Here is a 26,886-nt window from a genome sequence, read left to right on the forward strand (position 1 = left end):
GGCCTGCGCTTGTAATACATCTAATTTTTTGAGGTTTGACTCTGCTGCCGACATGTAAGCTATACATCCATAATCAAGGTCAGATCTCATGAGGGCCCAGTATATATTTTGTAGTGATGTTCTACTCGCTCCCCACTCTTGCCGTGACAGGCAACGAAGTACATTAATAACCTTTTTACTTTTTTCTATGATTTTATTCAGATGATCCTTCCATGTCAGCTTTTCATCGAACCAAACCCCAAGAAACCTTACAGTTTTTACTTGTTCTAGTGGTTGTCCATATAGTTTTAAAGCGAGTGATATGGTTTTATGCTGTCTTGAGAAACAGATGACCTGAGTTTTTGCAACAGATAGTTTGAATCCCCATTTATTTGCCCATTTTTCTACCTCAAATATCGCATTCTGTATTTTCTTTTGTACAAATGACACATTCCGACCTCTAATCCATAGTGCCCAATCATCTGCATACAACGATTTTCCTATAATAATAATAATAATAATTCGTTACATTTATATAGCGCTTTTCTGGGCACTCAAAGCGCTTTACACAATGGGGGGGGAATCCCTCTTTCCCTCCCTCACAATCCCTCTTTCCTCATCCACCACCAGTGTGCAGCATCCACCTGGATGACGCGACGGCAGTCATTTTGCGCCAGACCACACACCACACACCAGCTGATTGGTGGAGAGGAGACAGAGTGATGATATGCCAATCATGATATGGGGAGGGTTAGGAGGCCATGATGGACAGAGGCCAGTCGGCAGATTTGGCCAGGATGCCGGGGTTAAACCCCTACTCTTTTTCGAAGGACATCCTGGGATTTTTAACGACCACAGAGAGTCGGGACCTCGGTTTAACGTCTCATCCGAAAGACGGCGCTCACTGAGCAGTATAGAGTCCCCATCACTATACTGGGGCATTAGGACCCACACAGACCGCAGGTTGGGCGCCCCCTGCTGGCCTCACTAACACCACTTCCGGCAGCAACCTAGCTTTCCCAAGTGGTCTCCCATCCAGGTACTGACCGGGCGCAGCCCTGCTTAGCTTCAGTGGGCGACCATGTGAGAGTTGCAGAGAGCTAGCTGCCGACACCTATACTTTGTTCAATCTGAGAGAAAATGTCGTTTATCATTATATTGAACAATAATGGGCTGCAAACACTACCTTGAGGAGTTCCATTTTCCACTGTGTATTCATGTGAATATTCTTTTCCTACCCTAACTTGTATTTTTCTTCCAAATAAGAAATCCATGACCCAATTATATGTTTTGCCAGTGACTCCTAAAGATTTTAATTTAATCAGCAATCCCTCTTTCCAAAGCATATCGTATGCCTTTTCTATATCAAAAAAGATAGCTATCACAACTTCTTTGTTAGTCTGTGCTTTCCTGATGTCTGATTCCAAACATAATCCTGAGTCCATAGTATTTCTGCCTCTGCGGAACCCACTCTGATATGGAGAAAAAAGGTTTTTGCTTTCTAAAAAATATGTAATTCTTTCTGTAATCATTCTTTCCATTATTTTGCATAAGTGGGATGTCAGTGAAATGGGTCTATAGCTAGAAGGATCTGATGGATTTTTTCCTGGTTTAAGTATAGGTACCACTATAGATTGTTTCCATGCTATAGGTAATTGACCCATATCCCAAATTTGATTAAATAAATTCAGTACTATTTCTAGTGATGCCTCTGACATGTGTGACAACATTTTATAGCATATTTCATCCTTACCTGGGGCAGTTTGTCTTGCGCTAATGATTGCTCGTTTTAATTCAAACATATTAAATTGTAAATCTAAAGGATTTTCTGTTGTTTTTACTTTCTTTAAAAGATCAGGATATTTAGTTAATGTACTATTTCTGCATTTCCTAGCCTCTTCAGAGAGATTAACTGAACTATGTACATTTCTAAAATGTTGGACTAATAGTTCCGCCTTTTCTAGGTTGCTGATCGCTACTATATCGCCATACTTTAACACTGGTAATTCATAATTTCGTCTAACACCTGCCATTCTTCTAATCATACCCCACACCTCTGATAATTGTACCTCTCGTCCAAGACTATTGCAATATTCTCTCCAGAATATACGCTTTTGTGTTTTAATAGTTTTTCTTAATATTGTCTGAGCCTTTTTATACATGATCATAGCTTCCAGTGAATGGTGTTTTTTAAGATGTCTAAATGCTTTATTTCTTGCTTTAATAGCTGCTTTACAATCATTATTCCACCAAGGTACATTTTTAGTACAACCAACTCCTTTACTTTTAGGTATTATTTCTTCGGCTGCTTGAATTATTTCATTAACAATTTTATTATTTAAAATGTTTACATCTCTCTGGTTTATTATTTGTATTGTCATAACTCTCTTATCACATAATTCCTAAAATTCTTTCCAATTTACTTTCTCCAATTTCCATCTTGGAATTCTCTCTTCTTTTTCATACATTATCTTTAATCCAATTTTAGTTACTACTGGGTAATGGTCACTACCTATTGTATTGTGCTTGAGTACTTTCCATGTGCTAACCGCTGCTAATGGACTACTAATAAATGTTAAGTCTAGTACGCTTTCTGTATTTTTAAAACAATTATACCGTGTGCCTTCACCATTATTTAGACAAACTAAATATTTTTCATCTATAAATTCTTCAAGAAGAATCCCATTTGCATCATTACTATTACTCCCCCATAATGAATTATGTGAATTAAAATCCCCACACCATAAAACACTGTCTTGTCGTACACCCATTACCTTTAGTTTTACAACTGTGGAATTTTTTTTTTATTTGATCAAATCGCAGTAAAATAGTAATACTCTGGAATATTTCCCACAGATTTTATAACTGAAAATGCATAGTTTTAGTTGAATAATTTAACTGTTAAAACTCCCGTCTTCTGCTGCAAAACCAGCTAAGTTTGTATATAGAGGTAAAGTTGGTTTTATATTCGCACATACGTTCATTTAACTGTCTCTATATTGTTTACCACGCTATTTTAAATATTTAATCAGAATTAGCATGCAAGTATGACTTTAAAACAACATCAACACACTATCTAATTGACTGTAAACATGGTTGTACTTTCATAGTCATTGGCTACTAATATGATTTACCAATTAAGAATTTGGTGCACTTTTCTAAAATCACATTACTAAGCAGAATGTCTGAATATCTGAATATAAAATCAACTTTACCTCTATATTTTGTATTTTTCCGCCCAACCCTATTAATTAGAAACACACAGCACAAAATGTTTTTAGAGTTTGTGTCATGTTTATAGACAACAATATATAGTTTTAGTTTCAGAAATAAGTAAAACTTCAGTTAAATTTGAAATGAAAACAAGCAAAATACCATGCCAGAGGGGTAAAACAAAACGTTTTCAGTTTGAAAAAAGATTATTTTACTTACCCAATTGTTTTAATATAAAACTCACTTAATTCTGTGATTTCTGAAAATGAAACAGTTTTTACTTGTCTAAAAATGTTTCTTAATTTTAGAATATCTAGATATTGGAACAAGAAACAAGAGGAAAACTCTACAAATAAAGAAACTGACCTGCACAATGGAGGATGTTTTTATATTTAAAATGACAGATATTGATATTCCATTGGACATTGGTCCAATATCCTAATAACGAAACATAAAATACTGCTAATAAAACCACTACCTCCCTGATATTCTGAAAATTAAAGGTACTACTTTATTTTGATGGTCCATTTGAGTATTAGTAGGCTGTCTTCTTAACATCTGTTGATACCGCTCCTTTAACAGACTGTCTGTAGAGGATGAGGGAGCTCTCAAATTTCATCCGTAATATCTTCATTTGTGTTCTGAAAAAGAACGAAGGTCCCAGGGGTTTGAAACGACATGAGGGTGAGTTATTAATAGCAGAATTTCATTATTGTGTAAACTAATACTTTAAGTTAAGCCTTATTCTATGCCAGCTAGTAGTATTTGAGCTATATATCATGTGCTCGAAGCTGCTTCAGTTGCTTAAAAGGATGAGACTGGTGAAGTTATGCTACATGGAATTGCAGAGGATATAGGACTCGATGGGAAGTTCAGCGTGAGTGTCGTAGTGGGCAAACTGGCAGTGCCCAGTCATTGGGCCACTCTTTGGTCCGATTCAACGACAGATATAAGGTTGTTGTGGCCAGCCATATCAGTAGCCATGTTTCCACCCACTTATTTTTCTGTGGATTTTAGATTATTCCTTACGAAACGGATACACTAAGATGTGCTTAAATAAAAAAATATAAGTGTTGTGCATACAATGGTTAACCGTTATATCCAATAAGAAAGATTAACATAGACTATACAGGAAACACATTACAGAATAAATTCCATTGAAAGATTCTAACGTGATAGTAGTATTACGGTTTCACGGTATTGTGATTACTGCACTAAAATATATCCTTTTTAAATGTCTGAGTTAAAAACAAGAACTTTTTTTCTGCCTTGAATACAATGGCTGCATCCGTAATTGCATACTTTCATACTATAGAGTACGCTAAGAATAGTATGCGAACCGAGTAGTATGTCCAAATTCATCGAATTCGAAAAAAGGTATGTGAGAAGTACCCGAATGACCTACGAGTTTCTGAAGTGCGCATCTGATGGATGCTACGCTATCCCTTTATACACTCCGAGAAATTCAATGGGAGTGAAGCGAGATGACAAAATGGCATCGGTAGTACATTCGAGCTCCATTCATCCTGCATAGAACATACTTTTCTATCGGTAGTAAATTAAAATGCAGTACCTACTTAGTAATAACCGATTTCAGACACAGCCAATATATTTTATTTATTTACTTATTTTTTAAACTTTTTATTTAATATTTTTCAATATATTTTTTTACAGAACAACCCCATTCCCCAACAATTTTAACCCCTAAAGATGAGGGAATACATAAAAAAAAAAAAATATATATATATATATATATATGTATATATATATATATATATATATATATATATATATATATATATATATATATATATATATATATATATTTTTTTTTTTTTTTTAAATAAATGAAAGGTACTGCCATCATAATTACTTTTTAGGATATACATTTGTACATCAAGTACATTGTGTTACATTGTAGTTACCTCAAATGACAGTGGTGATAGGTTAAGTAACATATCTAAGGTTAAATGTACATATCTAAACATGTCGTAATACTATGGAACAAAATCAATGCCTAAAGTCTTGAATTAAAAAGCTTGTTGAATATCACAAACTGAAAAAAATAATACACCGTATTAACAAGTTCTTGCATTTTAATGACTTGAATTCCAGGGTTTGTATTTTTAGGTCCTGAAATTTAACATATCTGTATATTTAAGCTTTGAATTTTTCAACGAAAAATATTTCAAACACGTTTTCATACTTAAAAATTCAATAATTCATATTCAATTTTCAGATTTCACTTACAAAATATTCAATACCCTTTAAAATACGATGTATAATATTCAAAAGGTAATTTTCAGTTCATTTTATTTCAGTTCAAAAATTCGCTTCCATAAATTCAGTGGATCAAATTCGACTGTTAAAATTCAACAGTACATCCGGGAACTGCAGGAAAAGCAATAGATTGCAGATTGAAGATCGCCAGCTGCTCTAGCTTTCACCAGCAGGTGGAGATGGAATAATGTAAGATTTTTAACCCAGTAAACAGGCGAGAAAAAGGCTATTAAAGGCACAAAAGTAGCATTTAATATTGATATCAATGTTTTGGACATTATAAATGATAAAAAGTATGAGTAAAATGAGTAAATGAGGTTTTAGTCATCTATATTTGCCCTTATGTAACGGAAGCCAGCTGGTGATCGCGTAAATCTCAGTTCTCGGATCCAGTGACAGACGTTGTTCTGCAATCTTATCGGAGCTTGTCTCCCATGCCGGCTCGCTCCCTCCTCGGACCGGTGCAGTTACTTGCACACAAACCGTCTTTTGATGAATATGATGTTACACATTGTCTATCTTTATTGACTCTTTCTTCCATAGACGCGAAGTATTATATTGACAGCTAAAGAATATAAACGTAAGAGAAACAGGAAAGGAAATATTATAATAATACAAAATAGATAAACATTAACAGGGCTAAGAACAATTACGAACAAAGATATTCAAAAGCAGAGATATTTTATGAGAATGTCACACAAAACAGTTTACTTGGAACTGTTAAACAGTGTTCAGGTATGATTTAAGGTTGGTTATGGATGGGGCGTCTAATTTAAAATAATCTAACATAACGTGTGAATGCATTAAAGGAGCGTCTTCAGTTATTATTTAAACGCAGCTATGTCAGGATTGGGATAGGTTATATAATTTCATTATTTAAATTATGATTGTTAATATTAATATTTTATGACATGTATTTGGGCTATTGCGCTTAAATAAGTCATGATTCTAAATTAATATTTCTATTTATCCTTTTTATCACTCTGCCTGTCTTTCTCTTCTTTTTTCTAATTATTGGGGTTCTGCCACGGTTAAACGTTTGCAAAATGTCTTAGTTTGTCCAGAATATTGTTTTATTGTTATGTAGCCTATAGGCGAGAAAAATGTAACGCAAGTGGCAATGTCGCAGCCAATTATAAGTAATAAAATGAGTTGCCTGTGGTTTGATAATAGGCAGTTATAACTGACTTTAATTTGTTTTCAGTATTAAATGAGAAAACCATTATTTATAACTTTTCAGCGACCGTTTGTATTTTATGATTAGCAATGTTGATCTTTTTTGCAGTTATTAAACATATAAACTTAATTAAACTGGTTTAAATTTAATATAGTTGTCACTTCAGCTAGTTTCATAAGATTAATGTTTAGAATGTGTGGTTTGACATGCGTGGTTGAGTGGTTTCTGCAAATCATGGGATTATTACTGAGCTGTAATCGCCATCTACTGGAGAGAATGTATTTGCTCATTTATTCTATTAACTCTTTTCTGCAAGTCTGCTTTATGATTTCACAAAGTCAAACCATTATTTTTTTTATTTAATATTTTGAGATGATCATATTTAAATAAACAATTGCTAGGGTAACTAATAGTTTTTTTTTTTCTTGTTTTAAAAAAAATCAGTAGCCTATAAAATCATAATTTTTGCTTGACAAAGTTATTGGTTTAGGATTCTGGATGCATTTTTGCTAAATGAATGTTGGATACTCTCTCACTAGTTAAATCAATTATATTATCAGAAATGACAGATAGGCTATAAGAAATCCATTAATATTCATCACTCTTTTTACAATTGTACAAGCAATTTCGCGCCGACGTCAGCTCCACTTTCGGAAATGGTAAACAGCGAGGTGTTATTCATATAATCCCAAGCATGACATGTCATGATAATAATCGAAACACTCTTGTAGGCTATTCTTATGCTTGGCCAAATGTCATGACTTTCACTTTTATTTTACATTATTATGCACAAGCCCAGATATCATCTGAAACTTCGGAAGAATTCCTATTATATATTGGCAGCCATCCAGCATCTCTTAACCAGTTTGATATGCGGCGCTGGCTCTGACCGGCCACCGGAGCTCGCGGCCACTCGTTCGTCTTTGTCGTGTGCAAGGCACACCACACATGCATAAAAACGTCAATCATTTCATTCATTCATCAATTCATTCATTTTCCTTCTGCTTCGTCTCTATTTTAGTGGAAAAGCAATATTCTGGACAAACTAAAGACATTTTGCAAACGTAACCGTGGCAGAACCACAAAAAATAGAAAAAAATAAGAGAAAGACGATATCAAAGTGATAGCTACAAAGGATAAATAGAAATATTAATTTAGAATCATGACTTATTTAAGCGCAATAGCCCAAATACATGTCATAAAATATTAATATTAACAATCATAATTTAAATAATGAAATTATATAACCTATCCCAATCCTGACATAGCTGCGTTTAAATAATAACTGAAGACGCTCCTTTAATGCATTCACACGTTATGTTAGATTATTTTAAATTAGACGCCCCATCCATAACCAACCTTAAATCATACCTGAACACTGTTTAACAGTTCCAAGTAAACTGTTTTGTGTGACATTCTCATAAAATATCTCTGCTTTTGAATATCTTTGTTCGTAATTGTTCTTAGCCCTGTTAATGTTTATCTATTTTGTATTATTATAATATTTCCTTTCCTGTTTCTCTTACGTTTATATTCTTTAGCTGTCAATATAATACTTCGCGTCTATGGAAGAAAGAGTCAATAAAGATAGACAATGTGTAACATCATATTCATCAAAAGACGGTTTGTGTGCAAGTAACTGCACCGGTCCGAGGAGGGAGCGAGCCGGCATAAGCTCCGATAAGATTGCAGAACAACGTCTGTCACTGGATCCGAGAACTGAGATTTACGCGATCACCAGCTGGCTTCCGTTACATAAGGGCAAATATAGATGACTAAAACCTCATTTACTCATTTTACTCATACTTTTTATCATTTATAATGTCCAAAACATTGATATCAATATTAAATGCTACTTTTGTGCCTTTAATAGCCTTTTTCTCGCCTGTTTACTGGGTTAAAAATCTTACATTATTCCATCTCCACCTGCTGGTGAAAGCTAGAGCAGCTGGCGATCTTCAATCTGCAATCTATTGCTTTTCCTGCAGTTCCCGGATGTAATGTTGAATCTTAACAGTCGAATTTGATCCACTGAATTTTTGGAAGCGAATATTTGAACTGAAATAAAATGAACTGAAAATTACCTTTTGAATATTATACATCGTATTTTTAAAGGGTATTGAATATTTTGTAAGTGAAATCTGAAAATTGAATATGAATTATTGAATTTTTAAGTATGAAAACGTGTTTGAAATATTTTTCGTTAAAATATTCAAAGCTTAAATATACAGATATATTAAATTACAGGACCTATAAATACAAACCCTGGAATTCAAGTCATTAAAATGCAAGAACTTGTTAATTCGGTGTATTATTTTTTTCAGTTTGTGATATTCAACAAGCTTTTTAATTCAAGACTTTAGGCATTGAATACTTTAGGCATATAATACTTTTCCACCACTTCAGAAAAATATCAGTCTTCATTTGTAGACATGCAGTCATTTTTTCCATTATATAGACCTGTTTTAGTGTTTAAATCCACCGATATATTTTAATTTCAGAAACATTTATAATATTTCGGAACAGTAAACATGTCAGGCTAAATAGTTCAAATGAATCAATGACTTTGCGATCGTCACTAGTTTCAAAAACACTGATTTGGATCTTTTCTTCTAGAGATACTGTTGTCCTAAAAAACTTAAAAAAACGTTTTAAAAAATGCGGTATAATAGAACATTTTGGCGGTTTTAAAACCTTGACTTCTCCAAATACCTTAAAAACGGTTATCGTCCCATGCCTAATTGGGAGAACAAACCAGTGGAGCTCATCAATGTAAAAACATCTATAATGTTGTTTTAGTCGTTCTAAAATCCCTCAGCCAAAGTCCACCATCACAGTGGGTCAGTATTATTATTATATTATTATTTACATTCACAAAGAGCCTCTCAAGCCTCCACGAACATTCATTGCATCTTCATCTTCTGGGGTAAAGTCATTTATTATAGAAGAAAAAAGTGGCTAACCTACTTCTTCCCGATCGTTTTTGGCGTCAGTTTATCAGAAAGTGACGGTTTTCTTCTCTTTGACGTGTTGGATGGAAATGGTGCTTTATTCGCAAATGTTTTATGCAGTTTTACAGTTTTTATAAAATTTTATAAAATAATAAAATATGGTTTAGAAAAACCTGCACCTTCATTTACTAAAAAACAGGTGGCTCAAGTATTTTAAATAACATTTTTATTGCCGTTCACAAAATGAGAGTCAATATGAAGTCGTCATTCATGCGGAGACATACATTCTGACAGCAGTAGTCATATTTGCGGACAATCTAACAACTTCAAAAATCAGTCACATTAGAACATTGTAACTCAAGGCAATAAAAAGCAAACGAACAGGTGAAACCTGTTACAATGATTATGAACGGTCAAGAATCTAGTGCACAGAACAATGATACGTTTTCAAAAGTACAAATCAGACCTAAAATGTGACAAAACCAGATTTCAGCGTGCATTTGCAGCGATTTTAAGTAAAATCCTAGGCAGCTCTGATTGTGTTCACATGCTTAACAGTGATCTTCACTTCATCCATTCACGAGTGCTTACATGACCACACAATAGTCATTGAAAAGATATACGAGCGATCTGCTGACAAATGACCTGATAGACGCGGCTTTCAAACTTGCTTAATATTGATGTATCTTTAAAGAGCATGATGATCACTGTAGCCAATCACAGTAATATCTGCTGAGCATGTGAACATAATGGCCAATCAGAGGTGATTTAGGCCCCGTTTACACTAGTGCGTTTTAGTTTTAGAACGGTGTTCTAGATCAAAAACGATCCGCGTCCACATTAGCGTTTCACCTAGCGTTTCTGAACATATCTCCATCCATACTACGCCACCAAAAACGTATATCACGTGACCATTCGCGCACTCTGGGTTCTAGTATAAACAGGAAGCATGTGTCTCGCTCGGCATTTGGTTATTGTTGGTCAACAAACGCCGGTTGAACAATGAACGCAAAGAAAGCAAGAGAGGTATTTTTGTGGACAGACGACGAGGTCGAGTTGTTACTAAACGTAACAAATGAATACCTGCACAATGCCGCCTAAAACAGACAATAGTGCAAACAACGCTCCCATTTCTGTGCCCATGTTGTTGTTTACAGTGAAGGCTGGCCTGCTGTCTCCCGGTAGCCTTAAAGCCATGTGTTATAGTCATGTGATAGGGGCTTGACGAATAAGGGAAGGATACGCAATGACACAAAAGCCCCAACCAGGTAGCGAATCTCAGCAGCCCCACCTCCGTTTTCCCCCATCCACACTGAGACAGAGCAGCAGCGTTTCAGAATGAAAACGGGCTCATCAGCGTTTCCAAAACGCTCCATTTTCGGCGCTCCAAAAACCTTGGCGTAGTGTGGACGGATGGCGTAACAGTGGCAAAACTTATGCGTTTTCAAACTAAAACGCATTAGTGTAAACGGCGCCTTAGAATCCACATAAAATCACTGCAAACGCGAGCAGCAAACTAAACGCTTTTGTTTTTAAATCTTGGTAATGATCATTCCCGAAGTCAGTACTTCTGAAACAATTAGCTACTCTTAAAAGTAACTGCTGTAATTGATGAGGCTAAACCCCAAAAGACAGTCCTCTAAGACGAGTCTAAGTTGATCTTAGAAACGGCGTCACCAATAGAGCTGCAATGAACTAAGACAGTGCTTTTGGGAAACGCAGCCCTTAAAAGTGAACATTATGGAAAGCATGCTTCCAGCCAGGATTAAGAACATTGTCAACTGATTTGCAGATGGACAGAACATTGAACAGTTTGCGGTTGACTAATGGCTCGTTTCCACTGACTGGTACAGGACGGTTCACGTTTGCTGAAGAAATAACGTGTTTCTTGGCTTCGCCTTTTTTCCCGCGCTCCACTCTCGCGTTTGTCCTTTTCTTTCTGAATGTGTCACTCTCGTGTTTGTCAGCTTCTCACAGGATCGGGTTTCCAAAGCTTGTCAATAATCAAGTGCATGTTATTATCATCAGATCAAGAAGTTTGTTATTTCAGGTAGAGACACGCGGCGAGCGCAAGAAAAAAAAAGCGAAACCACTCGGGTTTCAGACTGGCTCGTTAAAAACTATGTTAAAATCCGCTCTTCTCCATGGCTTTGTGGCTTTTTATCATGACGACGACCGGGTTTGTTTGCAGGATCGACCATGGCTGCATATGTATTTATAATTCCGCTGTAATCTCTCGCTGTGTATTTCAAACATGGCGCGTCCTTTGTTTACATTCTGGCTTGTTGAATCTACGAATGACGTATCTCTGTAAACCAATAGCGTTCAGCTGAGCGTGTAGCTTCACCTTTTGGGACCCTTTCTGCAGTTTGGGACCCTTTCGAAAGGGTCCCGAAAAAGTAGTACGGTACGGTTTGGTTCGGTACGTCTTTTGACAGTGGAAACGGCCATAAAATCGTACCAAACCGAACCGTACCGTACCACTCAGTGGAAACGGACCATAACTATACCAAGCACAACAATCTCCTTATTATTAACATACGTCCTTAGTCTTTATTTTGGTCTTGCATCTGTTGGAGCAACAATAAAAAACTGACGTAATGAATTTTCAGTGTTAACACAATCCCCAATGGTTTTTTTATCTGTACACATTACAAATACAAACATACAGAAACTGTTTCCTCGTGCGTGAGGTACTTACTCATGTGGTCACTTTAAATCCTTCCACAGGGACTGCATATTACCGGCTCCTCTCCAAAGTGAGTCCTCAAGTGTCTGTCAAGCTTTGCTTGAAACTTCTTCCACATTGGTGAAAGGCTTCTCTCTGGTGTTCCTCAATTCTCATGTGGTCTTGGATGTATGGTTTCAGATTGAAGCTCTTTCCACACTTGAAGGCAGATGTAGGGTTTCTCTCCTAACATGGACTTTAAGGATTCCCTCTTTTCCTGAAACTCTTCACACACTGAGAACTTAGGTAGGCTTTTCCTTCAGTGTCACTTCACATGGAATTCAGAGCAATCCTGTTCATTTAAACTCTTTCCACGCTCAAGGCAGACGTGTCTTCTCTTCAATGTCTTTACTAATATGTCCGTCAACTCTTACTTCCTGAGAGAAACTTAGCCCACAGCAGGTGGAATGCTGTTGATGAAAGTTTCCTTTCCTGCTGAAACTGTCTCCAGTGTTTTTTCTCTTGTGGACTGTCTAAGTTGAGCTAACCTCCTTCCACACTGTTGACCTGTATAAGGTTTCTCTGCTGCCTTGGATTGAGCTTACTTCACACTCCAAACTCTTAACACGTGAAAGATCTCTCCGTCTGAAAGGGTTGGTTTTGTTGTGTGGGTGAAAATTCTTTCACAACGTTGTCAGGGAAAGTAATGTCCCGTCCAAGCAAATTTGAAAAGGAACATAAAAGGTTTTAGTCTGTGGGCACCTGTAAATCGTCATGATTCTCCCATATTGAACTTTGTTGTCCATTTCCTTCAGTACTTCACTGTCCTTTATCAGCCCAACAAGATCTAATCTGAAGAGAAGCAAACGCAAATTAACATCAGTATTACAAAGCAAAAGACTTCCCAGAAGGCACAGCACGTCAACATGATTGATGTTGAACACCAATGTCGTGGGGCGTTGCATTTTGGGTGGAAATTAAAACTGAGTTGAGGTCTGAACTAGTGCTGTCAATCGATTAAAAAAAAAATACAAATTAATCGCACATTTAAAAAAATAATAATTGCGATTAATCGCATTTAAAATACTGAAACTTGTAATTTTGGCTATTCAAATGTAAAATTAATGTAAACGCAAGACAAAAACTATTTAAATTTAAAATATAATTTTTTATAAGAATTAAAATTCAAAATATAATTGTTTAATAGAATTTTTGTTTAACTTGTAACACAGATTTCTTCATGTAAACAACATACCCACAATAAACCATCAAGATCCTGGCTTGACAGCCATATTTATTACAGAAATGAAAACACAGGCATGTTAATGACATTTAAATTTCAAAACAATCAATGCCAATAAAGAAAACATTGATTTCCATGTTGGATTCTAAGTGGACTGCAGAAAAATGCCAAAATACAGGAACTGCAGATATGGAAAACGAAAAATTATAATAATAAACTATAGAATACAAACTGTTGCACTCATTGTAACGTTTTATTCCTGTGAGTTGAGAACATTAGTTACAGAGTGGAAACAATTTTGCTTAATCCTCCTTTACATTCATCCAGTTGCTAAGACTAGGAGTATCCCGCAAGTGCATAGAGACTCCCAAACGCCGCCAAATGAATGATAATTTCTCGCAAACCGGTCGTTAAATACATTGCACACCCCTCTCCCCCGCATCCCTCCTAGCTCTTCAGGTAGCCTATGTTGCGCGCAACTCACCCCCACCGTCCTTCAGGTACGTCTCGCGCGCACACGCCCCTACTCAGATACGTCGCTCACTCCACCCCTGACACCCCTCAACGGGCCTGACACAGACACACACACAGATAGACACACACACACACACACAACGCACTGCAGACGTTTTTGCCCCAACGGCCTTCCATACAGGAGCGACTCCCCTCAGATTCAACACGCATGATCACGTTCATCAAATTTGCTTAAACTAAGCGTCCTAAAGAATTACTGTATTTCACAAGGATTCTGACACAACAACGTGAAGCATACGCTTTCGTTGCGTTTAATGAGAAAACACGCTAAACTTGGAGGGCTCATGCTGAAAGGCAGAGTAATGCCCTGTCTTTGACAGCTCGCGACTTTACCAGAGACTTTCTGAGTACATTTACAGACACCAATACTCCGATTTTAATATGATTAAGATTATACTCTTATTAAAGTTCTACCGTGTAGCCTAAGCAGTGATTTTATTACCTTAAAGGAACACCGAGTCACGAAATGCGGAGGATTTTCTTTCTGTTTGCCATGCGGCATCAACTTACAACAGAAGTCGAAAGTTAAAACTGAAACACCCGAAATTGCATGAAACTTTGGAGAGCCTGGTGATGCGACTAATTGTTTTATACTGGAACTTGCCTTCAAAAAGTGCTTCCTTGGTCTTATCCACATTTCTTGCATGTTGAACACACGTCCACCACAACAGGAAGTAAAAAAAAAACCTGCAACTGCGTTAATTGCGTCAATTTTTTTTATTGCGTTAATTATTTAAAATTAATCGCATGCGTTAACGCACTAATTTTGACAGCACTAGTCTGAACCCAATGTCACGATATGCATTTTGATCACTTACCTAAAAACAACCAAACATCAACGTCTAATGATGTCACAGCTTGACGTTGTGTGGACGTTACCACTATGACGTCTATCAGATGTTGGATTTTAATTGCCATACCTGACAAATGTTAGTATTTGATGTCAATATGCATTGGATTTTGGTCACTTACCAACGCAACCTGAAAACAACCAAATATCAACATCTTATGCTAGGCTTGTGCGATTAATCAAAGGCGATATTCAAGTGGATTTTGTCAGTAAATCCAGTTCTAATAAATCTCCAACAGGTGTGCTAAGCTTGATAGGGGAGTGGCGTTAATAAGCGGGGAATTTAGGCTGCAACAATGAATCGATTACAATCGATTACTAATAGCATTGGCAATGAATTTCATAATCGATTTGTCATGTCGTGCAATGCGGAGACATTTGATTATTAAAAACAAACTTTAGTTGAGCGCGGAGCGGAGTAAACACACCCTGCGTCTCTCGCACTGATGCCAGCAGGGTTCGGCACCTCATAGACAAGACAGAGTAAAAAAACAGGCAGAGGTAACGTTAGAGGAAAGATACTTGGCGAAGGCAGAAAAATCTGTGCGACCCTAGTCATCCAAGGCGTGGGAGCATTCTAAACTAAATAAACCAAAAAAGTGTGTTGAAGGCTAAATATGCAAGCGTGATGACAGGAGTACCACGGCAGCGATCCAGCACCTGAAATGCAAACATGTTGGAGTCTTTAATGAGGAGGAAGAGCGCAATAGCAGGGTAAATCACTACAGAATCTCGCTTTTGTTCCGTTTTGAAGTATGGAATGTAATGTTCCTGGTGTTTACTTGTTATCCAGCTTAAAGCATGGCGTGAAAAATTCAAACTGAGTTTCGGAACGTTGGCTGGCGCTGAGCCAAACAAACATGTGTCATGTAATCACAATTATGCAGTGTTTTTAACCACCCAATGCTTATTTTATGTTTTGGACATACAGTTGAAACCAGAAGTTTACACACACTGTATAAAAAGCCACATAACCGTTTAAAAAAGTCAGATGCTAATGTGACTAAACTTTTTCTCTTTTAGGTAAATTAGGAATATCACATTTGTTTCTGTTATGCTTCATAGCAGAATAATGAGAGATATTTTTGAAGAAATTGTTTCAAGTTCAAGTTTACATACAAGATAATTCTGCCTCTGAAAAAGCTCAGATGATGGTGTCAAGCTTTTTGAAGTTTCTGATTGGCTAATTTGAGTTTATTGGAGGCACAACTGTAAAATATTATTTAAGGAAAACCTCAAACACACTGCTTCCTTATGGGACAACATGGAAAATCAATAAGCCAGAATCAACAAAAAAGCCAGATTACAATTTGCTAAATGACACTGGGAAGAAGACTAATTGTTGTAGACATGTCCTGTGCTCAGATTGGAGCTAAGATTGAACTGTTTGGCCATACTGACCAGTGTTGCATTTGGAGGACAAAGGGGAAAGCTTACAAGCCTAGGAACACCACCCCAACTGTGAAGTATGGGGGCGGCAGCATCATGCTGTGGGGCTGTTTTGCTGCAGGAGGGACTGGTCCACTTCACAGCATAGATGGCATCATGAAGAAAGAACATTATGGAGAAATACTGAAGCAACATCTCAAGACATCAGCCAGGAAATTAAAACTTGGCCACAAATGGGTCTTCCAAACAGACCATGACCTTAAGCATACTGCCAAATTAGCTTAAATGTGATTAAAGGACAGCAGAGTGAATGTTTTGGAGTGGCCATCACAAAGCCCTGATCTCAATACTATAGAAAATTTGTGGGCAGAGTTAAAAAAGCTTGTGCGAGCAAGACAGCCTACAAATTTCACTCAGTTACACCAATTCTGTCAGGAGGAATGGGTCAACATTCCTTTAAATTATTGTGAGAAGCTTGTGGAAGGAGACTCAAAACATTTGACCAAAGTTAAACAGTTTAAAAGCAAAGCTAAACAAAATACTAAGGAAATGTGTGTAAACTTTTGACTGCCTACTAGAAATTAATGTCAAAATTCTCATTATTTTGGCATTTAGCAAATGTAAATCATTTAGGTAATCCTAACGGACCTAAAATAGTAAACGTTTAGTATGATTTACCATCAGACATTTAAAAAAAATGGTTATGTTCCTTTTTTTAGGGTGTATGTAAACTTCTGGTTTCAACTATATAAATACACACAAGTGCTAAGAAAACAATACATTTAGAGTTTGTAAAACACACAAGTCTATGGAAGTCTAACAGTCCATTCAAATATAATTTTCTGATGGGTTTTATTCATATCAGATACACAAAGTGAAAGTAACAATAAAGTTCAGTCTATTCACGATCAAGATCATTTATATGTTTAAACAACAACAAAAAACGGAAAAACATAATAAAAGGGATACATCTGTCATACAGCGCTATTGGGGCTGCAGTGTGTCACGTGACAAACATGACGCAACGCTAAGGAAACATTAAGGGTAAATGTTCTAAAATAATGATCGCCTAACATAACTCTCTCCCGGGGCCAGATGGAGGGCTCTATTTTGACGGTCCATGCGCAGAGCGCAAAACGCAGGGCGCAAACGCTTTCAGGGCGTGTCAGAGCGCGTTTTTGCTAATTTAAGGACGGGAAATCTGCCTTGCGCCGTGGCGCATGGTCTAAAAGGGTTGAGTTTATTTTCTTAATGAGTTATAGGTGTGTTTTGAGAATAAACCAATTAGAGTCTCATCTCCCATTCCCTTTAAGAGCCAGCTGCGTCGCGCCAAGAGCGCATTCGCTATTTACAGGACGCAAAGTAAGTCTTAGTGGAAAAAATTAGCATTTCACAAGCAAACAGTTAACAGTTATTAAACAGAAAACTGTTAAACAGAGCATCTACTGCGTGAGAATGACAGATAATGGATCTACTTTCACATTCGCTCTTGGATAGCCAAGAAACCTTTACGCACAGACATCAATTAGTCTATAAATAAATAATTTTGTTTGTTAAGCGCAAATATTCGTTTCAAAACTATTTCTAAATTCAGTTCTAATTTCCAGCAAACGAATAAATGAACAATAATAACAAAGTGTGCTCAAAAACCTGAGTTATATCCTAAAACACATGCTGTGCCCCATATGCTCTAAAACCTGCAGGTGGGCAAATCTAAGCTTGTTTTTAATAAAACAAATATAAATATGGATATAATAAATAATACTGCTAATAATAATAATAACATTATACAAAAGCAAATTGTTATGAATGAACTGAAAAAGCCTCCCGAGATGAAGACATAAAGCAGTGATTTTTCATATTTATGTAGGCTAGAAAATAATATGTTTTGTAATATTTTAATCCTTTATATTCTATATCTATTCTTATTATATCCTATATATCCTTAATATTTAATTTTTTTCATATGTAAAGATATTTGCCTGTTGCTCTCTTGTGCGTATTAAGCAGTTTGTAAGCGAGGCGCAACTCTGCGCCAGAGTTTAGACCGGGTTTGTTTTGGTCTAATGAAAAATCTATTATAGTTTCTCAAAATAGCAACGCGCCAGCGGTCCGCCTCAGAACGCCTTCCTTTTTAGACCAGAACGCCTATGGGCGCACAAATGAGCGCTAATGCATTTGCTATTTAAACAGCGTAGCGCAACGCCTCAAAACGACTCTTGCGCCAAGCTGAAACTACCAAAAGACTACTGCGCCACGCCTTGCGCCACATTGCGCCGGGTGTATGATAGGGCCCGGAATCTGTCAAACTCCGCAGTGAAAGGGTTAATAACAAGTAAGGCAGCAGTGCTATAGTTAATTTGCACTTTTCATTGGAAGACTGAAGACACGTTTTTATTCACTCTCCTTTTTTGATCATTGTAGTGGCTATTTTCTCTAAGGAGGCTCTCTCAGTGGTCAAGAAACAAAGTCTTACCCGGGATGTCTTTTACAAGTTTTATTCTTTATAAAGAAGATCACAGTCATACAGCAACAACAGTTTCTGCAGAGTGAGATACTAAAGCCAAGTGTGTTCACCCTTTTATCTGGTTTGTACTGCTTACGAGGTCAACTCCCAATAAGGCCTCATCTACAATTACGTCAGGCGTCTTCTGCTGTTCGTGCGATATGCTCATAACAACCACACATCCTTCTTAGGATAATGAAAAAGCTTTCACCTAAAGAAATATAGTTATCTATAAAAATGTACACATAGGTTTTATGATGAACATATGGAGAACACAGATACACACACATGTAATAATGAGTCTTAGACAAGTTTCTAACATATAAAGCTCATCTAAAAATGAATTTCCATTACAATCATTCATTTTTCCATCTGTAGTCATGTATAGCTGCACTGCAAAAAAAGCTTTTCTTAGTAATTTCGTCTTGTTTTAAGTCAAAATATCTAAAAAATCTTAAATCAAGACAAGAAAAATGGCATGAGAAAATGAAGTGATGCTTCAAACTTCAGTATGAGATTCTGTCTCATTAAGATTATTTTTCTTACCCCATTAGCAAACAATTTTGCTTGTTTTAAGCAAACAATCACTTAATTTTGAGGTGTTTTTTTTTCAGAAAACAAGACATATTTCATCTGTCTCATACGTATCTTGATTTAAGATCTTTTTTTTTTAGATATTTGAATTGGAAACAGGACAAAACTACTTTTTAATTTTGATTATTATGTGTTGGGTTGCGGCTTGAAGGGCATCCACTGTGTAAAACATATGCTGGATAAGTTGGCGGTTCATTCCGCAGTGGCGACCCCAGATTAATAAAGGGACTAAGCCGGAAATAAAACGAATGAATGAATAAATGAAGGATTAACAGCTCAGGGATGTTCAAGGACAACATGTTTGTGCACTCTCTAAAGATTTTAGTTCTGTTTTTGAATAAAGGGTTGGAAAAGAATGCTTTTTCCCCCTTTTTTAAAAAAAAATATCCGATTCATCGATTAATCTAAAAAAATAAAAATAAAAATAAATCGACAGATTAATCGATTATTGAAATAATTGTTAGTGTTGTATGATGGAGTTGAGAATGTGATGGACTCCCACACCAAACACCTGTTCTTAATTTTGGCCTATCTGGCAAAGAAATGTATACTTTTATTGTGGTCATCTCCTCAGGTGCCTTCCTTTAAAATGTGGCTTTCTCAAGTATGTGCGTTATTTCCACTTGAGAAACTCACTTATGACATACACCAAAAGTCAGATGACTTTTGGCAGCTATGGACACCTTTTTGGCATTACATCAATAATCTCCCCTGATTTTCTACTCTCTGTTGCATATGTATGTAAGTAGGTGTGTATGTATGCGTATGTGTGTATGTGCATATATATATATATATATATATATATATATATATATATATATATATATATATATATATTTGTTTTGCTCCTAGCCCGACTGTATTACCATGTTTACTTGTTTGTATATTTACCCCTTTTATATTATTTTCTTTCCCACTGTATGACTGAGACTGTATTTGTATGTGCTGATGTTTCAAAATAACCGACGACTAATAAAAAAAAATTTAAATAAAAAAATTAATTGTTAGTTGCAGCCCTAATAAGCAGAGAATAAATGAAAAGGGGCAGAGGGGTCGACAGGAAAGGGGGAATTGGGATTGCGGTGGCGTTCATAAGCGGTGAATAAGTCAAGAGCAGGGTGGTCGGCGACCATAATCGGGTAATAATTGGGGGGTTGGGGTCCTTGGGTCATGCGTGAAAGTACTGCTAAATACTGGCGGATATGTGCGAGTTGGCAACCCTGCATGTACTCTATCAGTGTTGCAGGAGTTAATAGCTTGTTAGATGGAGTATAAAGGTCATAACCTGCTCGTTAACGTTTTGGCACGGTAGGGCTGCTCGATTTTGGTAAAAATCATAATCACGACTATTTTGGTCATATTTGTAATCACGATTATTCAAAACGATTATCAGTTGAAGCCAAAATTATTAGCGCTCCTGAGAATTTCTTTTTTTTTTTATAAATATTTCCCAAATGACGTTTAACAGATCAAGGAATTTTAACAGTATTTCCTCTAATATTTTTTCTTCTGGAAAAAAAGGCTTATTTGTTTTATTTTGGCTAGAATAAAAGCAAGTTTAAATATTTTGAAAACCACTTTAAGGTCTATAATATTAGCCCCCTTAAGCTATATATTTTTGATTGTCTGCAGAAGAAAACTACTGTTATACAATGACTTGCCTAATTACCCTAGTTAAGCCTTTGAATTGCTCTTTGAATCTGAATGCTTGTAGTTTGAAACAGATCTAGTCAAATATTATGTGCTGTCATCATAGCAAAGATAAAATAAATCAGTTATTAGAAATGAGTTAGTAAAACTGTTATGTTCAGAAATCTTCTTTCCATTAAACAGAATTTGGGGAGGAAAAGAGTTGCTAATATTCAGGGAGGCTAATAATTCTGACTTCAGCTGCATATATGCAGTTATTTTCCACCCTGCAAAGGAAAGAGAAATGAATACAATAGAAGAAAAATATGAAACAAACTGTGATTTAAGCATCTTCACTGTAAGAAAAACACTACAGCTACAAAAGTCCTTCAGTCAAGGGCAGTGAGGGATTTTCTCCTTTTGTTTGATTAATGATGATAAAAACAGGCGGCAGCAGGAATGTTTCGCGCTGTCACTTTAATGGCTTTTCTTTCAAGTGTCTTTTGATCCTCAACTCGTTTGTTTATTACACAAATGAGAGTTAATATGAATAATCACTAAACATCGCATTTTGACACCTATTTGACCATTAAAGCGCTCACATTAAGATTAGGTGTGTGCACTCTGCTTGTCCCAGTGTGCAAATGAGGCCGAATGCTAACCGCATGCTTTTGACTGTGTGTGCGTGCAACACGTGTACAACTGGAAAGCGGGCGGTACATGATGCAATAATCGTTTATCTCGATTAATGGTTTTTCATAATCGTTAGAAGCCAAAATCGAAATCGGATTTTCGATTAATTGCGCAGCCCTATGCCACGGTTATTTTTTTGCCTCTAAGGTTACACAGATTCCCCTACACATGATAACACATCAATCTTAAGTTACATTTTTAATTTATGGGGGATAATTTTCACAGCATGGTACTCGCTTCTCTTGAATAGTTTTAAATTGGCTACTTTTTACTCCTACTTTGAGATAGTTTTACTTTATTTGCACTACATTTTTGCCAAGTAATAGTACTTTTACTTGAGATAGATTTTTCAGTATTCTTTTCACCACGGATCCAATCAGAGCAAATTAACAAATTAATATCGGTGTAGCGTCTCCACACTGGAGGCAACTACAAAACTCTGAAAAGGGTCTGAAAAATTACACCACAGGTGCAAAACTTCTTACTGACAACAACTCCTGACACCACACTCCACACGGCGTTATCAAACTATGGCTGCGTCCGAAACCGCCTACTACTCAGTAGGTACTGCATTTGAATTTTAACGTACTACTCGGCCGTTAGAAAAGTACGTTCTATACAGTATAAATGTGAAAAGTATGGATGGAATTCGAACGTACTACATCCGCCATTTTGTCATGGTCACGTGACCTACCTGCGTCAGTTGCGTCGCCTCACTTCCATTCATGAATTCTCTCACGGGGCATTATGGGATAGCGGAGCGTGCATGGGATGCGCACTCTAGAATCTCGCCGGAAGTAGTAAGTCATCCAGGTACTTCTCGCCTACTGATTTTCGAATTCTATGAATTCGGACATAATACTCGGCTCGCATACTGATTTTAGCGTACTATATAGTATGGAAGTATGCGGTTTCGGACGCAGCCTAAGACTTTGTTTGTTTTGAATGCTCGCCCCCTAGTGGCAATTATATACTGTGCCTTTAGCATGATAGCATGGTACATTATCCCATACGTAAAGGACTCTTGGAAAATGCTTTAGCCTGATAGCACTGACAGTGTACATCCCACACTTTATGCAAATTGCCATCCAAAGCCACGCCTCCTGAACGCATGTTAACGTGTTAGCTGATATAAAACAAGCAGCATTGAGCACTAAATAAATGACAGAACTGTCTTCATAACCAGTATGGTTGTTGTATTTCTTCCATTTCAATTCAGTTCATCTTTATTTCTCTAGCGGTTTTACGATGTAGATTGAGTCGAAGTAGCTTAACAAAGAGGTTCTAGTCATTTGAAATTGTGTCAGTCCCGTTTTCAGAGTTCAATTCAGTTCAGTGTGGTTTATTGTTCACTGCTGAAAGCAAATTCATCAATGCGCAGCTCCACAAGTCTCAAACCAAGCAAGCCAGTAGCGACAGTGGTTTGGTAAACCAGGAATGAGAATATTAAGTTTTTTTCTAAATTTTTCTTAAATATAAGCAGAATTCCAATTCTTTAGGCAATAGTTAATGTTACGGGAAAACATGCCGCAGTACGACAACATAATCATGTCTCGCATCTAAACACATGCAGGTTTTTGCATAAGAAATTCGACGAATATTTAAAATGTACGTTTTTTTGACAGCACTATTGTAAACATTGTCATAATATCAAGCAAAAAAACATCTTTCATGCCAAGAACGACATGCATAATACCATATAATAATTCTGCAATATTTAAATTCACAAATTCAATTTACTCACAATTAGCCGCAAGGCTTAGAATCAACCATTGACTCATCTGGCGGTGGCGGCTTTACCGTTCCATACAGTAAAGCTGTGGATGCTGTAGTTCGCTCGTAACTTATGAAAAGACAAAAACAATACCCGATTACATGTTGCTGCTGAAGTTAATTTAAAATTTGTAAACAAACTAAGCTAAGTATTTCTAAAAAAAACAAAAATCCCAACCTGTCCAAGAGAAATTCTGCAACCATGGCATCATTTTTCAGCCCCATTGAGTGCTGTAGTTGTCTCCAGCGATGAAAAGAAGCGCCGATATTAATCCGGGTTTTCGATCTTATATGATCCAGCCGTTTTTTGTCGGAGATCTTTTCGAACAGAGTCTTTCTTCTGAATGGTACTTTTGGTTTGGGTTGTTGAGGAGGAATGCCAGGCTGTTTATGGTTGTCTGTCGGTCTCGCTCTGTCTGCAGAACGCACATGAACACGCTGATGATGAATCCTGTCTGAGCGGCACAGAGGTATACAGACACACATGACGACAGGCAGATGTAAGATTTGGATTGGATGAGCATTTCTTGGTCTTGCCAATTCCAGAGAAAGGTACTGTTTACACCTGGAACTGAAATGTGTTTTTGTCAATATGATCGCAAGTGGACAAGTTTAACCATTTTTAATTATAACTAGACCTGAATGATTAATTGTATTTGCGATAATATGGGTATAAGTAAAATCTGTCATTGTAATTTATGACACCATAACACTCATAGAATCAGAAGTTCAGGATTGACCATATTTGGAATGGTCGTGAATATTAATGAGCTCATTTTAGACTGATTCTGTATGACAGTGCATCTGCATAAAATGATGACCAATCTACAGGCATAAATACATGCAATAAAGTAAACGACGCAATTCGATTTACACGTTAGGTCAATGCAAAGACGTGAATGGACATCCTGCAGCGCATTTCGCGCAAATGAAGCTAAGTTGAACGTTTTGCGCATTTGATGCGCGTTTCGCGTGAATTGCTCGAGTTGAAAAATCTGAACTTTAGCGGACATTCGTGCTGCATTAACCAATCAGGAGCTAGCTTTTGTAGGGGAGTAATTATGGTGTAGCACCTGTTGTTGGTGTCCCGAGGGTATAATTCTTTTGCTGACACCGGACAACAGTTCATTAAACTGGGCTCAGTCTGATGCACTGCTGAAAGCCTCCATCATTCAGGATCAGTTTCTGGAGGAGTTGATGAACTCACAGATCTGGGTGCACCTTTAATGCTGCGTTCACACCAGACGCAGAACACGCTGATAAATCGTGCTATTCACGTGTAAATACACGCATAAACAATTCATCACATTCACTTCACAACAGATGCGGATTCGCATCATGGGCAGGGCTTCTGTCTGACTGTAGCTTCGTTGCTAATTGGCTAACATAAATTTTAGAGAGAACAGCTGTGATTATGTGCTTTATAAAGGCTAAAAACTAGCGTTGATACGTTTGGAGCAATGACTGTAAAAAATATGGACGACGCGACAGCCTCGTTTTCCATTGAACGCTTTGAGGGCAAAACGCCTGCTTGAAGGGCCCAAACTTTCGCAAAAGACTGCTGACATTGGAGCCTGGGCATACGTAGAAGGACTGTCTGATGGAGCCAGAGGAGGAGCCGCGAAATCGAGCTTCCAAGTCAGTTCCAACCAAACGCTTGATGTAAAATCAACCACGCCCCCGAACTTCTCACTTAACCTCTGGTATCTGCACTATAACAAAGGCTCGCTGGTGTAAATATAAGCACTTGCATTAAAAAACACGCAGTAATAATATACGGTTTAAAAACGGTGTGATGTAAGCTGTTATACTTTAATAAAAGCAATACATGCTGGACTGCAGAAATAAACGATCTTTTATACACTCTAGCCTGAGTTAGACTAATATGAGCACAAATAATATATTCTCTTATAACAGGGTTGTTGGTATTTGTTATGCCACATGCCGCCGCATTTGGCCTGAATGACTCGGGGCGGAAATGAGCAGTGTGTCCATAGGAATCCGGCCCGAGTAGGTCCAGCAGACGGAGCCGGGCCGAGGGGTAAGTCTCTGGCAGGCGAGAATCCAACCGGAACTGGTCCGAGTGTATTTTGCTATCTGGGTGGTTAGGCGTGTATCAGCAAACTAATAAAGCCCGAAAAAAGCCCTGACCTTAGCGAATAAACAGTGTTCCACCAGGATCATGTATGTCAGATACTATAGTTTACTGCTGAACTCATTTTGTCATGGTAAAATAACACAGAAATCGAATAATAACACTTCAGTCTCCTGCCGAAGCTCAGACGCGCTGCTTTGAGAAACTGTCAATCACAGCTGTCAATCACGATGACACGCCCAGCATTAAATTACTGCTAAAAACAAACAGTTTACAAAAATGAAGATCTGCACCTATTTCAGCACAATAACCAGTGCCTTAATCGACCAGAACCAACTTTCAGGACATTTTATTGCAAGTGTAATAAATTTTTTAATTTGGGCTCAAGTCTCATTCATTAACACGGAGGAGGCGGGCTTTATGACTTGTACTACGGCCGAGACCTTCACTCAAACGCAGGCTTGCGGTACACTTGGTTTGGAGCAATGTGTGGGTCCGCTAGATCCTTTCAGAGGTGCACTGAACTCCTCCAGAAACTATACCTGGATGATAGAGGCTTTCAGCAGTGCTTCAGATTGAGCCGAGCCCAATTTAATCGACTGTTGTTCGGTGTTAGCAGGAGGATTTTCACCCCGGGACACCAACAACAGGCGCTACGTCAAAATCACGCCCTACAAGAGAAAGCTCCTGATTGGTTAACATGTCGCGAATGTCCACGGAAGCTCAGATTTTTAAAGTTAAGCGATTTGCGCAAAGCACACGGTAAGTGATACTTCCTCTTTTTCAGACCATTCTCTGTAAACCCTAGAGATGGTTGTGCATGAAATCCCCAGTAGATCAGCAGTTTCTGAAATACTCAGACCAGCCTGGTCTGGCACCAACGACCACGTTCAAAGTCACTTAAATCACCTTTCTTCTCCATTCTGATGCTCGGTTTGAACTGCAGCAGATCATCTTGACCATGTCAACATGCCGAAGTGCATGCCAGGTGATTGGCTGATTAGGAATTTATGCGTAGCAACTGTGTGCTAGTTTAAAGTGCCGAGCTTGTACACAGACTAATAACCACGCGCACTGAATTAACTTTGACTGAGGCACCGGATGACCCGCTTAGAGCCGTGACATGGCACACCAAACACGGACATTCGCATGTTCAGATGGCACTCTGTGGTAGAGATCTGCACGGGACTAAATATTGAATCCCGCCAGGTTCTAGCCCGAATCCGACCGCTCCCGCTTATATTCAGCATTTGTCGCCCCGTTTTCTACCCGCCGCGCCCGTTCCCGCTAACGAGCAGGGGGAGAACATAAC

At 37.5% G+C, this 26,886-nt stretch overlaps 1 protein-coding gene across 4 annotated transcripts in view; it reads right to left on the bottom strand.

Moving 5' to 3' along the window:
* Nucleotides 1-26,886, bottom strand: part of LOC100005923 (uncharacterized) — a 47,017-nt gene that overhangs the window by 13,282 nt on the left and 6,849 nt on the right. Inside the window, exons 3-5 of one of the 4 annotated variants that reach the window (XM_087250249.1) lie at nucleotides 23,658-23,895; nucleotides 23,451-23,549; nucleotides 12,302-13,120 (exon numbers count right to left, since the gene is read on the bottom strand). The gene's annotated coding sequence lies outside the window, so the exon portion shown is untranslated. Of the gene's footprint in view, nucleotides 1-12,301; nucleotides 13,121-23,450; nucleotides 23,550-23,657; nucleotides 24,051-26,886 lie in introns of all 4 variants that reach the window. The other 3 variants (XM_087250251.1, XM_087250248.1, XM_087250247.1) reach the window with 3 other exon arrangements.

Source organism: Danio rerio, chromosome 4 (assembly GCF_052040795.2).
Source record: "Danio rerio strain M-AB ecotype USA chromosome 4, GRCz13ab, whole genome shotgun sequence".
Taxonomy (NCBI): Eukaryota; Metazoa; Chordata; class Actinopteri; order Cypriniformes; family Danionidae; genus Danio; species Danio rerio.